This window comes from Dermochelys coriacea, chromosome 3 (assembly GCF_009764565.3).
Source record: "Dermochelys coriacea isolate rDerCor1 chromosome 3, rDerCor1.pri.v4, whole genome shotgun sequence".
Taxonomy (NCBI): Eukaryota; Metazoa; Chordata; order Testudines; family Dermochelyidae; genus Dermochelys; species Dermochelys coriacea.
In genome coordinates this window covers 113,750,253-113,766,956 of record NC_050070.1, presented here as the reverse complement: position 1 = coordinate 113,766,956, position 16,704 = coordinate 113,750,253, and the positions used below count along the sequence as shown (strand labels likewise).

The 16,704-nt window shown below is 40.0% G+C and overlaps 1 protein-coding gene across 2 annotated transcripts in view; it reads right to left on the bottom strand.

The window, feature by feature from the left end:
• SASH1 (SAM and SH3 domain containing 1) overlaps positions 1-16,704 on the bottom strand; it is an 866,583-nt gene that overhangs the window by 293,590 nt on the left and 556,289 nt on the right. The gene's annotated exons all lie outside the window — the stretch shown is intronic.

Below are 16,704 nucleotides of genomic sequence, written 5' to 3'. Positions count from 1 at the left end.
GATACCCACCAGATGAGAGCCCATCAGATTTGATGGGTCATTTGGAAGGAACAACAGGACTGTGAAGATCGTAATCTCCCTCCCTCCTGGGAGATATCGTGGGATGTAACTGTGACACTACTAGATCAGGTGGTCTGGTCACCTGATGCTAAACATTATCTTGGACTCCTTGTAACTTTTTCACTAACAGGGAAGGGGGGTCATGTTTGGGAAACAAATGATTCCCACCTTATGTAAATCTTATCTAAGGGTGGGGAGGAAGGCAAAGGGGACTCTCCTTTATGCCTACCCAAGAAGAAAGACTCCTGAAAGTACCTGAAGGGACAAACACACCAACCTGAAGGGAAAGGCAGGGGTGAGTCCAGACTGAGACAGGAGTCCAGTCTGTAAGAAAAATAACTGGAACTCTGAGCTACAGAAACTCTACATTCCTGCATAAATTCAACATTTAGGGTGAGAAATTACATTTTGTAACCTGTTTCTTTAGTGAATCAAGTTTAGTTTGCATGTTTTGTTTTTATTTGCTTAGTAATCTGATTTGTTTTGTTTGCTATCACTTAAAATTCACCTTTTTGTAGTTAAATTTATTTGTTTATAATATAACCCTGTTTGTGCAATTCATAATGGGGGGCAGGGAAGGGGTAAGAAGCAGTGCATACCTTCCTCTGTATTGAGGGAGGAGGCAGATTTCATAATATTTGGGGGTCTGCACTCCAAAGGAGGTGGACGTCCCTTAAATTGAGTCTTCCCAGAGCTAATCTCTGTGTCTGTGTCATTCTGTAGTTGGGAGTGGCCCTGTGTGTGTGTGTGTGTGTGTGTGTGTGTGTGTGTGTGTGTGCTGGAGGAGGCTTAATGGCCTGGATCAGCAAGACAAGTAAAAAGAGTGCCCAGGTAGGCTCAGCAGTATCTCAGCACATCAGGTTGCATCTTAAAACGGGGAAACCATCACACTTCTAAAATACAATTATTCTTTCCCTTCTCTCTTCTGTATTGTATTCCACCCCATCCTAGAAGAGGGGTAGAATAACCCTATCTTTCCCAAACACAATCAGTGCCCCTTTGACAATAGACTAGGTTGGTCAGGAACCTGAATGACAATCTATTTTTATGGGGGAAGGTAGATGGAATGAACCTCATCTTATTCCATCTTGTGCTGAAAGGGATGTGTACAGTGGTGGCTCTCTCACCAGTACAAGACCAGAGCCACACCCAAGTACATTTCAGGCCCTGGCAGAAGCTGAGCCACAAATCTGGGTTTTTGTAGTGCTTACATGGCTGTTCGTAAGAGCCTTGGTGGGGGGGAAAAAGGGCTGAGGGGATGGTCTAGACTTATAAACCTGCTGATGGTGCTTTCTCTTCAGAACCAGGGTGTAAAAGCCCAGGGTTTGTAGGGTTGTCCTAGTGTCCTTGAGTGTAGCAACTCATCCGTCTTTTCAGTGAATAGATTAGGCTTATCAAAGCGCAGGTCCTTGATGATATCCTGCGCTTCCCGAGGGAGCCATGAAGAGTGAATCTAGGACTCTCGCCTCATAACTATAGCTCACTTGGCAAAAAAAAAACCTTAGCTACCAATTTGCCTTCATCAGGGAACTGAGCCATGTCCTCCTTGTCCTTGAATTCCAGAAAGCTGGAATTTGTGAAATTTTATTTTGCTCACAGTGTCTGGTAATTAGCAATTCTGAATTGAAGGCTGGTCAATGAAAATACCTTGCTTTCTAGAAGGTCAAAGCATTTAAGTGCCCTTGTCTGATGGAGTTGCTTTGGCAGTCTGGTGCTTTCTGTGGCTGCCTGCACGATGAAGGAATTGGGCACTGAGTGGGTAAATAACTCTGCCCCATTAGCCAGAACAAATATTTCTGGCCCTTTTTGCTGTGGGGGCACAGCAGCCTGGGATATACCATGCTACCTTGCCAGGTTACATAATGGCCTCATTTACTGGCAGAGCCACCCTACTAGGGCCAGAGGGTTGTAGAACATCCAGGAGAATATGTTGCATATCACTGATATCATCAAGAGCTCTTGAGCTCAGTTGCTACCCTCTACAACAGCTCCTGGTGTTGCCTGTGGTCATCAGGCAGAGATGGGGATGATGGAGCAACTGTCTTATCTACTGAGGAGGATGACACAGCTGTTTAAACCATTGTTAACATTGGATCCAACTCAATTTCCTCCTCCGTGTATTGTGGTGGGGCTGAGCAGTACTGCCCAGGGGAAAAGGGTGGGTGTGATTCTAATTCTGATCCATGGCATCTATGTACAGACTCTATGGGTTCCAGTAGGGACTGTGTGAAGGGTCTATTGGTTGGGGAAGTTCCCAGTGCACTGGGTTCCAATGGTCCCCTGAGAATCCATGTCTGGGAAGAGAGCACCTCCAAGACCTTGAAGAGGTTTTGTTCAGACTGGTCTCTCTTGGAAGGGGTGAAGGTTTGTCCAGAATATCCAACTCATCTGACAAAAAGGTAGATTCAGGTTTCCCCAGGGGTGCTGTTGGAACCAGGGGAAGCATGTTCCAGCTTGTGGATGGGAGGGGAAGAGATCCTTTACCATCGAGCTGGTTTCTTCTTGTTTCAGAATGTCCCATAAGAGGACTGGACGAAAGAGAAGAATAAATGGCAGATAGGGTAAGGCAAAAATGTCCTCCGGTGAGGTAAAGGTCTGTCCCAGAGTTGAGGAGTCCTGGAGGTTGGGACCAATGAATCTGGTGCATCTGAGAAGACAGTGCTTGGTGGATTATTCCTGGAGTATGTCAGTACCATCTAATACGAGTCCAACAAAAAACTTGCAGCTGGAGCTGGCAGATGCAAACTTTTGGCCTCTGAGTTGATGTTGGAGCCAGACCCATTACCAACAGATCCTTCCTCCTTTGCACCTTCCCTTCTCAATCAAAAGATTTGTGCAAACTTAATTCTTTGGAAGCATGCACAAGAGTTCATCCGACTTGGACCGAAACAGGGAGAGGTTTTTTTTGTTTTTGCTTTTTAAGAGGCAAATCTTGATGGGGATCTGTCCTTATGCCTATGTCCCCTACTCTCATGAGAAGGTTTCTTGCATTAATGGTTTTGGCCCCTGCTCCAGAGCTCATGTTCAAAGCAGCGCTGCTCCCCATCTGAGGTCACTGTACAGGGTGGTCTGCCTGGCCTCATGAGATGTTTCTGCAGATGGAGCTGTTGTCCCTCACAGGTGCTGGGAGGAAGGAGTGATACATATCGCACTTGGTGGCAAAATGAGCCTCCCCAATGCAGTAAAGGGAGCGCTGATGTTCATCACTGATGGAGGAGGAGTGGGGAGGGCAGGTGATAGTTTTTGAATTTTGGGACTCTGGGCATAGTCTTTCTACACCGGGAGTACTACAGTAATTGGTAAATGGACAGGAAACAAAGAGCAGGAATAAGTGGTCACTTTTCACAATGGAGACAGGTAAATAGTAGTGTCCCTAAGAATCTTTACTGGTTTTTGGCCAACATATTCACAAATGATTTGGAAAAGAGAGTGAATAGTGAAGTGGCAAAATTTGCAGACAATACAAAATTACTCAAGATAGTTAAGTCCAAAGCTGACTGCGAAGAGTTATAAAAGGATCTCACTTATCTGGGTGCCTGAGCAGCTAAATGGCAGATGAAATTCAATGTTGATAAATGCAAAATCATGCCCACTGGAAAACATAATCCCAACTGTACATACAAAATAATGGGGTCTAAATTAGCTGTTACCGCTCAAAAAAGAGATCTTGGAGTCACTGTGGATTCTCTGAAAACATCTGTTCAATGTGCAGCTGCAGCCAAAAGAGCTAACAGAATGTATGGAACTCTTAGGAAAAAAGATAAGAAGACACAAAATATCATAATGCCACAATATAAATCCATCATATGCCCTCACCTTCAATAGTGGTTGCCCATCTCAAAAAAGATATATTAGAATTGGAAAAGGTACAGAGAGGAGAAATGAAAAGGATTAGGGATCTGGAACATTTCATATGAGGAGAGGTTAAAAAGATTGGGACTGTTCATCTTAAAAAAGAGATGACTAAGGGGGATATGCTAGAGGTCTAAAAATCACGAATGGTCAGGAGAACGTGAATAAGGAAGCATTATTTACTCCTCACATTACACAAGAACCAGGGGTCACCTAATGAAATTAATAGGCAACAGGTTTAAAACAAACATAAGAAAGTACCTCTTCACACAACACCTAGTCAACCCATGGAACTCGTTGCCAAGAGATGTTGTGAAGGCTAAAAATGTAACTGAGGTCAAAAAAGAATTAGACGAGTTTACATAGGATAGGTCCATCAATGGCTATTTGGCAAGATGGTAAGGGACACAACCTCATGATCTGGGTGTTCCTACAACTCCAGCTGCCAAAAACTGGGACTGGACAACAGGGGTTGAATCACTTGTAATTGCCCTGTTCTGTTCACTCCCTCTGAAGCATCTGGTACAGTCCACTGTCAGAAGATAGGACACTGAGCTAGATGGGCCACTGGTCTGACCCAATATGGTCTTTCTTATGATCTTGTGACTATAAACATTAAAAGTCTAAAAGCACTAATAATACTAAAACTATGTACAACATACATATTTACAGATGAGGATCATTTGGACACAGAGGATTCCAACTCAGGCCATGTAGCAGTAAGAAGGAACTGGAACGGCATTGGTTCAGAGCACAAGGAGAACCACCACGCATGTACAGACCAATGGACACTACTTGCTGGAAAATTCTGATCCCAGGTGCATGGTGCACATGCGTAAACAACTTATAAAATACATTAAGGGACCAGCCCTTGAAGAACCACGAGAAGTACCAGGTTCAATTCCCACAGATGACCCCAGTCTGGAGTGTCATTACTTAAGGAAACAAATTTAAGTTTCTAAGGACTCATAATAAGTGGTTAGAAGAAGTGATGGGAATATATTTTAACAGTTTGAAACTGTCCTTTAAACTATCCTGTTAACCTTTTGGTTCTCATGCATTACAATAAGCAATCTTTAAACAATGATCTCAGGAAAATGTATTCTCAGCCTTCAACATTCATTTAATAGAATATTATTAGCCCTTTCTGCTCTGATCCTGGCAGATGATGAACACCTGCTGCAAGATGCTGAGTGACACCAACACACAGCATCTCACACTGGATGCTCAGTGTATCACAGGAATAGGCCTTTAATAAATAGATAACCACTGTGCATAATCATGAGGGAAATCATGTCTCTGCTTCTTTGTTTCAATCCTCAAAGCTATATTCTATCTTCTCTATCTCATACTATTTTGTTTTGTGCTTAAAGAAATAACTCTTTAATCTGAAATAATCACTTAATACAGATTCCTGAATAAATTGTGGGGAGGTGCACAGCCCTACACCGTGTCAGCAGTATAATCACAAGACCTGAAAAACACTACATATCACCACATGCCAGCAAGTAGGAATATACCAATAATATCAGGCCTGTATCCAAATTAATCATTCTGTTTTAGTTTTTTAACAATGAGAAAGGTGCAGAGCAGGCAACATAGACCTGCATTTAAAGGGGGGATCTCTATCTAACATCTGTAATGCCCCTCTAAATACATGAACTTGTACAGAAGACATTGAATCAGACTGAAGTATTTGTACCATGATGCTTTCAAATGAACAATGAGACTAAAGGAGAGGAGTGGAAGCTGAACAACTAAGAAACTGTGCTTACAGCCATAGTACATTAAATGTAATCATGACCTTCCAGCCAATTAAATAATGACTATCTATGGCCAGATCCAGTACTTAATCTGTTGGGTAATTAGTTCTGTGACACAGAACTCTCTGTATCCTCTGAAATGTAATTTAATGTACATGTTCAAGTAGCCCAGGTTTTGAGCTCAATAGTATATTTTTTGCACTGCAGAAATATTAGAAAATAAACATGTCTAGCCCAAATGCCTTTTCCTTCAGTAATTAACAGTAAGCTAATAAATCATTCACCTGTAACAAGTGATACACATTGGAATATAAGATCATCACACTGACAAATTTCATTGAAGACATGGTAATTGCTAAGATTGCACATATTTGCTATCTCATTTTTCTTATGCAACAAAACAGATTGCAGAGAAAAAGGGTAATAACTCATTCTTTCTATTAATTTCACCGTACTAAAATAAATTTCTCTGTACCCCAAATTCTATTGAGTGAAAATTCTAATAAATGCTTAACAAACCAACTTGTGAAATTAGTTAATACATTCAAGCTTCTCTTCAAACTCATTGGCTCTGGACTATGAATTATGTACACTGATACAAATGTTGAATCTTTAATATTTCACACCAAAAAGAATGCCTTAAGATATGTTTTAGCATATTGCTGTAATATTGAGCAATGAATTAATCATAGTAGTCCTTAATGCAGAGTGTAGAGGTGGAATTCATTTTGAATATTACATACTCATTTAGCAAGCACTTTTTTGCCTGTTAAACCAGGTTCACAGCTATGTTTTGGAGGTTAATAAAGTTTACTTTCCTGACTCATCTTCATGGTCTAATGTCTGACATTGGAAGGTGCTTACACACACACACACACACACACACACACACAAAACTATTCTCAGGGAACAGGTTGTGCAACAAAACAGATGAATTTTGCCAATTTAAAAACAAAACAGGAAACCTACGAGACTGAAAGTAGTGAAAAGAAAAGGAGTACTTGTGGCACCTTAGAGACTAACGAATTTATTAGAGCATAAGCTTTCGTGAGCTACAGCTCACTTCATCGGATGAAGTGAGCTGTAGCTCACGAAAGTTTATGCTCTAATAAATTTGTTAGTCTCTAAGGTGCCACAAGTACTCCTTTTCTTTTTGCGAATACAGACTAACACGGCTGCTACTCTGAAACCTGAAAGTACTGAGGCACCACTATTATTTCCCCAATGTAGAGCTAATCACAGCCCTTGGCACTGGGGTCTTACTGCTAAATAATAAATATGAAATTACAATAGTGGTTCAAAATGAGCTTGTCTTAACCAAGCACTGACAGTTTTTTTTAAAGTTTCTCAGTATTAGAGTCCAAAATCCACCCATGCCATCTCTCACAACACAAAAACAGTATGCCAGTTGGAAATTGTAGAAACCTTGCAGATACATTTTAAACAATGGCAGGAACTGTACAGTCCCTGGTCCCCTGGCCTAGGAGTCGGAGGGACTTGGCTTTTACTTTAGAAAAGCCAAAGGCCTGACACATTACTTGTATTCCTATTCACAATGTACATGATAAAACAAATAGAGGCTGGCAGTCTGCCAGTTACCTCTGTAAGTGGGTTGGGGGATTTCTTTGTCCTCCTCCATTAACTTGCACACCAGGATGACTAAGAATTGAGAGGTTACCATTGGAGAGTTATTGGTTTTTTTCCCATTTATCGCCAGTGTGTGCTGCTGAAGTGATCTTCTGAATAGTTCTGAGTTGCCATGGAAGCTGGGGAAGAGCAATATTACCCCAATCTACTTAAAGGATCTGATAAAGAAAGGCCATAGGACTAGAATATTTCTCTATTTAGAGTGATTGAGACTTAAAGAAAACAAGGAACTATCTAAACAATGGGTTTTTTTTCACAGAAGTAACTCCCTAGTTAAAGCTGTATCTAGCCTTCCATGTAAGCGTAATCTTGACCAATTTCCTCAACAAAAAACCCACCCAGCTGTACGCTAATTTCTCATGCATGTTATGTGACCACAGGAGATTTTTAATTGCTAAACTGAAGATTAGTTGTACAAGGCATGTGAGAAAGATGAGTTTGAAAAATAAGAGGTTTGCCTCTTTCATTACAACATTATATTTAAAAAACAGCTTAGTCAAGAAATTCTAAATTATTATTACGAAGATTACATGGCTTAGATTAAAATCAAAACGATTTCAAAGTTGTAGGGAACAAGTACCCCCGAACTTCCTAAAGCAAAGCAACTTTAGGGACAGAGTAGAGGGAGCCCTGATACAGACAAATGGAGCTGGCAATTAGCAAAAAGACTGGACAAGATGAAGCCTTTTACAGTGCTTTCTGTTTACTCTTAGACAGCTTTCAAATACCATAGTGATGACCCATTGAAAAATACTTATATTAGCAAATGCTTTTTGGATGGGAGCATATTCCAGTAAGTGGAGAGTGGATAGGTCTCTTTATAAATAGAAATATTTGGCCTGATTCTTCTCTTATTGTTGTAAATCAGAAGTAAATCCACGGACATCAATGGCGTTTCAGCAATGTAAAACTGGTATCAGATAAGGATCAGGACCATAGTACTTATCTCTTAGACTGAAGCATCAATGTTGCACTAAACTCTTAAATGCTATTTAAAAAAATGGGTGCAAGTGTGTTTTCACCACATGATAACATGAGATTGAGCAGTGGTAAGAAAGGTAAAGGTAGAAAAATATCACTGGAAAAATAAAGCCACTATTTTATTCTTAAACAAAAAATGTCTATGATATCATTACACACGTTAAATAATACTTGATATATGAACTTAAATTGAAATTCTATGTTGCTTTAAGAGACTTGGAAACTGTGCATAATTTCTGTCTTTTTAGAACTGGAGGGTAGTGAGGCAAAAATTAATATTCCCATGGTATGACACTACATTGTCTAATCCAGCATGACTATTAAATTAGAAATCCTAGTGAATTAAATAATGTCAGCATTATAATACATGTAATTTATATCCATTTGGACTTATGATACCCTTTTGATTAATAATTCCTGATGTATTGTACATCAATAATTAAATATCTTCCAGAAATGTCAGTGCTTATCAGAAAATTACCTAGTTAGGAACACATTACCCTTATAATTTACCTAATATTTATCTTTAATGACTGAGTTTATGATCCTATTCCTTTTAAAGATTACTAGTGAATTACATGTTTAAAGCCGGGATCATGCACCTGCTTGAGTTCTGTGTAACAGATGTCAGGGAAGAACTTGCAGTACACTATGAAGATCTCCTTATGGATTGTTTAAAGGACTATGCAGTCAATAGCTTATGAATGAAGGACACTGCTAACTAAAAGCAATATTACAAAACAAATAATATTCAAGCAGGAATTAATAATTTGATCAAAATAATTCTAGTTCTGAAACCCACATGGGAAGCAAATCTGTTTATAAATTAGCAAGAAAGTCTATATGGGCTTCTTTTCCCTCCTTTGGGAAAGAGGGAAGCATCACTGTATGTATTTTAAGATAATTTTCTACTTGTTTTAAGCAACTAACCCAAAGAGCTGACTTTTTAAAAGGATTAATTTCACAAAAGAATTCATATGTGGATTACATATTAACAGTATATGAATAATATGAACATCTACAGTTTCATTAGCTAGAACAAAATAGTTCAATGAATCCTGGGGTTAGCATGGAACTTTCCATCAAAGCAGATTATTCTATAATTGTCCACTGTGGGGATTCTAGCACTTCTCTCTGAAGATCTGATACTGGCCCCTGTTGGAGACAGAACACCGGATGTGATGGATAATTATTCGGGTGAAGATTGGAATTCCCTACTGTTTAAGTGTTTTAACTGTTTAAATCCTGGCCTATCTAGTAAAATTGTGAAAAAAATTCCCACTCTTGCTAATGTTTGCTAAGTTCAAAAAGGTCTTCAAAAATGTTAGTAGTCCTAATGTAGCTGGCCGCTGCCAACATTGTAAGCACTGTGCCCATTACCCTGCTCAAGTGACTCTACTCAACATGTTGTATTCAACTGTAGCAAGGTGCTGGAGCAGAAGCCCCTAATTATCCCTACCCAGTCAGCTCCAATCAAGGGAAGCAGATTGGAGCTTATAGAAAGGCCTGATGCTGGTCTGAGGATTGGCTTTATTTCCAGTTTGAATTTGTCTAGCTTCAATTTCCAGACATTGGATCATGTTATACCTTTCTCTGCTATTGATTTGAAGAACCCATTATTAAATATTTGTTCCCCATGTAGGTACCTATAGACTGGAATCAAGTCACCTTTTAATTTTCTCTTTGTTAAGATAAATAAATTGAGCTACTTGAGTTTATCACTATATGGTATTTTTCTAATCCTTTAATCATTCTCATTGTGTTTTCTCTGAATCCTCTCTAGTTTTTCAACATCCTTATTGAATTGCAGACACCAGAACTGTATTCCAATAGCCGTCGCATCATTGTCAAATACAGAGGTAAAATAACATCTCTACTTCTACTCAAGACTCCCCTGTTTATCTAGTCAAGGATCTCATTAGCCCTGTTGCCCAAAGCATCGTTCTGGGAGCTTGTGATCAGTTGATTATTCACTATGACCCCCAAGTCTTTTCAAGAGTATCCTGGGAAGAAGTGAGAGTCCCACATCCTGTATTATGATCTTTATTTCTAGATCTATAACTTTACATTTGGCAATATTAAAACTCAGTTTACCAAGCAATCCAGATCTCTCTGTAGCAGTTTGCCTTGGTCCATCCCTGCAGACCAAGAAGATTTCCTGAGCAGAAACTGTTTCTGAGGGGAGATTCACCACAGGCATCACTGTAATGACACTACACTCTACTGGAGAGGAAAACTTTTCCAGGAGGATACTAACAGTACTCCTGATACCTAGCATTCAAAAAGCATGAATCAGGTCTCCCCAAAATCATGATTATCCTAAAATTAACACTGTTGGGGTCTTTTTATATGCCTTCTGGGCTTGAAGTCTTTAGGGCTCATAATTTCAAGATGTTTCATGCCACCATTAGCACTAGGAAACTTCTTTTAAAAAACAAAAGCTGAGATCCTCATGTAATTACATGACTCCAGGAGCTGAGGCTTTATGAAGAAACACACAATATCACACAAATTGGCAAGACCAACTGGCTGAGTGGGAGAGATGCTGAATCAGTGCATCTCTTTGGTGCTCTGGCCCTACCTTCCTCCCCACTCACCCATTTTGAGAGCTGCTCTTCTCACCACTAGCTGACAAGTGGTGATGATATTACCTCTTCCCTGGGAACCTACATCCCAAGTTCTACTGCCAAGTGAATTAGGCCCATGTTATAATATCTGAGGTCTTAATTATTGCCAGACCTTATCAACAATTGTGTGTTAAAGATAAACTTAGCAGAACTCAATTTTTTTAATATTTAGACAGCTAATAGCTGTTTATTTTAAATATATTTAAATTTCATAGTTGTGGGACATTACATGGGGGACAGACAGGGAAGGGGGAGTCAGACAATTATTTAATGACAGTAGACACTGAGATTCAAAAAGTTAAAGCTTCATAAAAATCACAAATTGTCAACATCACATGTCAAAATATACAAAGTAAATAGCCTTAAATCAAATTCCCATAAATTTTCAATCAACATTTTTCTTATTTTTCTATATGTAAATTTCAGTTATCAAAGGAAATATTTTTTCTTCAATTTGCGTATGTATGGTGACACTGACATTTTTTGATAAAAACCTAATTCTTCCAAGCCTAGTGGAAGTACACTGAGTATATCTTGTATATGTGAAATATCTAAGTATTGTAAGGTGTTTTGTTTTGTTTACAACTTGTCTAATAGCAAGGAAAGTGCAGTGATATACAATGAAAAGGAATGTTGTCATATTTTCCTTCCCAACACCTACAACTGAACAATTATCAGCTCATCATCTTGTACAATATATGATATTTCGTTTACTTTTGTACTACTTCTGTACGAAGTACACACGAATCACTTTCTCACCCCCAAAAAGAACGCAGTTCCTATTTAGGCACCTAATAAAGGCCAAATTTCCCAAAGTGTTCTGCAGCCAGCAGCTCCCACTCTAATATTTATGGCCAGATTTTCAAAGAACAAAGCATCCAACACAGGGAGCTCTCTCTCCCATCTGACCCTAAACATACATACAGCAAAGCCCAGGCTGAGAGACTGTTTAGAGAGAATATTATCAGGCTTCAGTCACTGATCTTAACTGGTATCAAACACTTAAAAGGAGGTGTTAATCTGAGGCTCAGATGATGTCCTTTTATCAATCCACTAACCTCCTATAGATAGGTACCAAAGGCTTTACGAAAGTACAAAGCCCTAAGAGGCTGAGTTAAGTTGTTTGAAATTAACTAGCAATGTTTTGAAGTGAGGCAATAAAATGAAATATTACATGAGCATTTGTTAGTCTCTAAGGTGCTACAAGTGCTCCTTTTCTCTTTACGTGAACATTGTACACTTAACTACGTTAGCATAGCTGGAAGACTTCAGAATGAAGGGCTACCAATGACTGCTGACATCAGCTCTAAAAGGGAGGAAGATATTAAAGTCTTTCAAAGACGTACACTCCCCCAAAGTTCATGTACAATGCATCACAGTGTCCCAAGACTGCCCCTCCTTTCTTCTCTTTAAAAATAAAAAAACTCAACATTTTGTATTTATCTGACTTAAAGCCTGGCATTTCCCACTGAAGTTTCTAAGGGAAGGAAGGGGCTGCTTTTTTTGTTTTGGGAAGAGTCATGCTAATTGGCTGCTTCACATTTTACATGAGAAAACTAAGACATTTGGTGGCATATATTGCAACTGTTTTGTGCAACTTTTTATTTGTCTAAAAGGTCAGAGTATTCCAGATGGATGAGGTCCAATTTGGATGGAGACGTGCGCAGACATCCAGAACATGCGCAGACATCCAAAGGTTCCAGCCACATCATTGCACACTGACTCTCTCTTTAAACTTTTTTCCTCATCACAATGCTTTTGTATTTATTAGCAAAAGGATTTTATAATAATCTTCCCCTGGAAAAGAAACAGGTTCACTTCCAGTTAAACCCTACCTCCTCTCTCTCTTTTGCTTGCTTTTTAATTAACTATCGCTCACTACCTTCAGGGTTGTCATTAATTAAAAGATTTTTTTAAATCCTTCAGGAATACCTAGAGTGAGAACATTTCTCATTTTAAGCACTCATATTTTTTTTAACTCTGATTAAATCTACATATCAGGTCCTGTAGCTGCCTTTATGTAGATGTGAGACCTTCTTATGGCAAGGCCTTCTCTTGATGTTTTATTAACACATCCTTCCTCCCTTGCAGACCCAGAGTGTAGTAAAATCACATTCTCTATCTGGAAGCAAGGCTGCAACATAAAAAGATCTAAAAATAGTTCTATCCCATGTCTGGATGACATAGGGAAACGGAAGGTTAAAACCTTTCAAAGACTAAAGCAGTGTGGAAAGAGTTTTAGTTAATACATGTTTTCAAGACATCAGACTGTAACTTACTGGATCTAATTGCTACTTTGACCACTAATGGATTTTTCCCCCCCACGTCTAAAACAAAATGGATTGAATAAGAGACTATAAAAGGGACTAAAATGATTCAAATAGGGGCCTAATGAAAAAAAAAGAATAAAATGTTCTGTGGTTTTATAAAAAAGGATAAAATGTTCTGTGGCTTTATAGAAAGCTATTAAGCTTGATGAAGTGAATGATTTTCTGCCTATAAAACTGTCTCAGAATCATGGTCCAGACCTGTTGCTGACACAAAGAATCTTCCTATTACGTTGACCACCAAAGTCACCACTACACACTGATCCAAACTTTACCTGCAATTTATTGATTCTTGTTTTTGAGCATTGTATCGACTAATTTGAGGAAAAATTCAGTATTGTGAACTATGTAAAATGTTCTGAATTTAAGTGACATGAAAGTGTAGTGGTTATTAGAGTAATAGTCTAAGTTCTCCAGAGAGGGAATTATTGTCCACCTCATAGTAACTCCTAGCAGTGATTAAATCTATAGAGTATTTTCATCACTATTTGTATGGGAGGAAGTGTAAAGTCAAGTTAGACGATGCTTCCCTGCAATGGCTCTTTAGATTTAGGAATCCTGAGGGCAACTTTGCCCTGTGGTGAGAAAAAAATGCAGTGCTATGATTTTCACTGTCAAACACAGCTCTGGGCACAAGCATGGTACTGTGCAGTCCTCTGTGCAGGAGGTCAAGGCACTGGTTGCCCAAGGGAATGAGCATGCTCAGGAAGAGCTGGCTGTCTCCTCTCTCCCCATAATTTGCAGAAAGAAGATCCTGATATCAGAATAGTGTGTGGTTGGTAAATCAATTGGCAAACGCATTTACCTTGGAATGCAGTATCCCCTCACAATAGCACAGTAAAAGCTTTCTGGTCACAATTGGAAAGCTTGAAGTTGAAAGATGAACTATTGTATATGAAATGGGAAAAAACTAGTGGGTGATGGACACAAGTACCAGCTGGCTGCACCTGATAACGCAAGAACTTCCTTTTTCAATCTATGTCATGATTTTAATCCTGCTTGGACATTTTGGGCTTGCTAAAACCTTCAGCAGGCTAAGAGAGGATTTCTATTGGGTAAAATGCAGGCCAAGTAGAAAATTGGTGCAGAAAATATGAAGCCTGTGTTGCAAAGAAAAAGCCTCTAAGTCTGGGAGAGCCCCCTTGCAGCTGGATCTTGTCGGGAGTACCAACAGAGCACATTGCTATTGATGTTCTTTGGCCCTTGCCTGAGACAGGTAAGCAATATTTGCTGGTAGCTATGGAATAGTTCACAAAATGGCCTGAGGCTTATCTAATAAGAAACCAAGAGTATGTCCACACTGCAATGTAAGCCCAGGATCTGTGGGACTTGAGTCCACAGGCTAGGTGTTTGTAAGCCTGGGCGTGATTGTCCACGCTAAATATTGATCCTAGCTAGACTTTCTGGACCCAGGTCTCTCACCAACGCTCACGTGTCTACACTGCACTACACACATCTAAGTCAAACCTGTCTCTTGCAGGGTGCCTTGCATGCTCCTAGCTGTACCCGCTATAGCGCTTTGTTTGTGGTGCACTGGCCATTCTGCAGCATTTCAGAGGAAGTTGTCACAGTGTACCAACACATCCAGGTGAGCCATCTTTTGGGTCAGCACACTCCCAACAACTGAAGCCAGCAACATGGAGGAGTCACCATTTGAAGAACTTGTCTTGGTTGGGCTTTCTTGTCTCATGAAACAGGCAAGGCATCCACGAGATGTTGGTGAACATTTTTGCAGCATTTTCTGACTCACCAAAGGTACCTGATAGAGGTGGAGGGCAACGATGGTACAGACATGGCAGATTCAAACTGGCTGATGCTACTCTCAATTCTCGGTATAGCTGCTGATACCCCTTACGTAGGCTGAAGCTTCTGGAGCAAGGTCACAAGCACAAACTGGTTGGGTTACATCATCACATGGACTTGGAATGACCAGCCGTGGGTCCAGAACTTTCTCATGAAGAAAACTACATTTCTGGAGCTTTGTGAGAAGCTTGCGCCAACGCTCCAGTGTCACAACACTTGCATGAGGGTGGCCATGCCAGTCCACAAATCGGTTGCTATAACCATCTGGAAACTGCCTACCCTAGATGGCTACAGATCTGTTGCTAACCAATTTGGCACTGGAAAGTCAACTGTGGGTAAAGTGATGGTGGAGCTTTCTGAAGTAATCACGTGTGTGATTTACCCAAAGGTGGTGGGTCTCCCTGAAGCAACTTTTGTTTTTGAGAGAATGGGGTTTTCAAACTGTGCTGGGACCACTGATGGGACACGTGTCCATAGTTTGAACTCCATAAGGAGCACATAAGTGCGTAAACTACAAGCAGTACTACTCCATTGTTTTGCAGGCCCTAGGGGACCAGAAAGGCCAATTTATGGATGCCAACATGGGCTAGGCTGGAAAAGTTAATGATGTCAGAGTTTCCTGCCAATCAGGAGTCTATCTTCATGAACAGGCCGGGACACTATTCCTTCCAAATGACATCATCAAGGAAGTAACTGTCTCCACTGATATTCTAGGGAACCCCGCATACCCCCCCTTTGCCTTGGCTTATGAAACCATATCCTGATCTCAGAGGCCCTGGCAAAAGAAGGTTTAATCACACTCTCACTAAGTATAGAATTGTAGTGAATGTGTGTTTGGCAGATTGAAATTCCACTGGTGCTGTTTACAGAATGGTTTGGATTCCAGTGTAATCAATGCTATCCACATTATTGTGGCTTGCTGTGCTCTTAATCTTTGTAAGGTGAGTCATTTGCCCCTGCATGGACCTAAGACAGTATGGATTGCTGATCCCATACTCTCAGACAGAAAGCACACTTGTCACAGCTGGAGCACATGGGCCACAGGTATCAGGGATGCTTTGTGTGCCAACATTATGGATTGATCTGAATGGATGTACTCAGAAATTGTGTTTGGTCCCAGCACAGTTTGAAAACCCCATTCTCTCAAAAACAACAGTTGCTTCAGGGAGACCCACCACCTTTGGGTAAATCACACACCTGATTACTTCAGAAAGCTCCACCATCACTTTACCCACAGTTGACTTTCCAGTTGTATCTTATCATGTCTTTATCTTTATTTTTGAAAATACACATTATATGATGTGATGCATTGATGGTAATACACTTTTGTAATACAATGAAAGCCTTTATTTGTGACCATGGTTGTATTACAAAATAACTATATGAAAGCATTGTCAGGCAGGCCAACAGCAATTACCACTCCAAAAATGCCACTAACAAAACTACACCAAAACCAGTAATAAAATAATGTGCATAAATTGAGCAGTGCAAAACAGTGAAACCCACTCAAATTAATACATTCTCTCCTTTTGCATGTCTCCTGGTCCCCTGTTCTCCTTTCTCTTTCTAGCACATTTAGCATGCACTTGGTGCCGCTGCAGGGGGTGGAGGACTGTATTTGCCCTCTCCAGCTAGTGTTCAGTC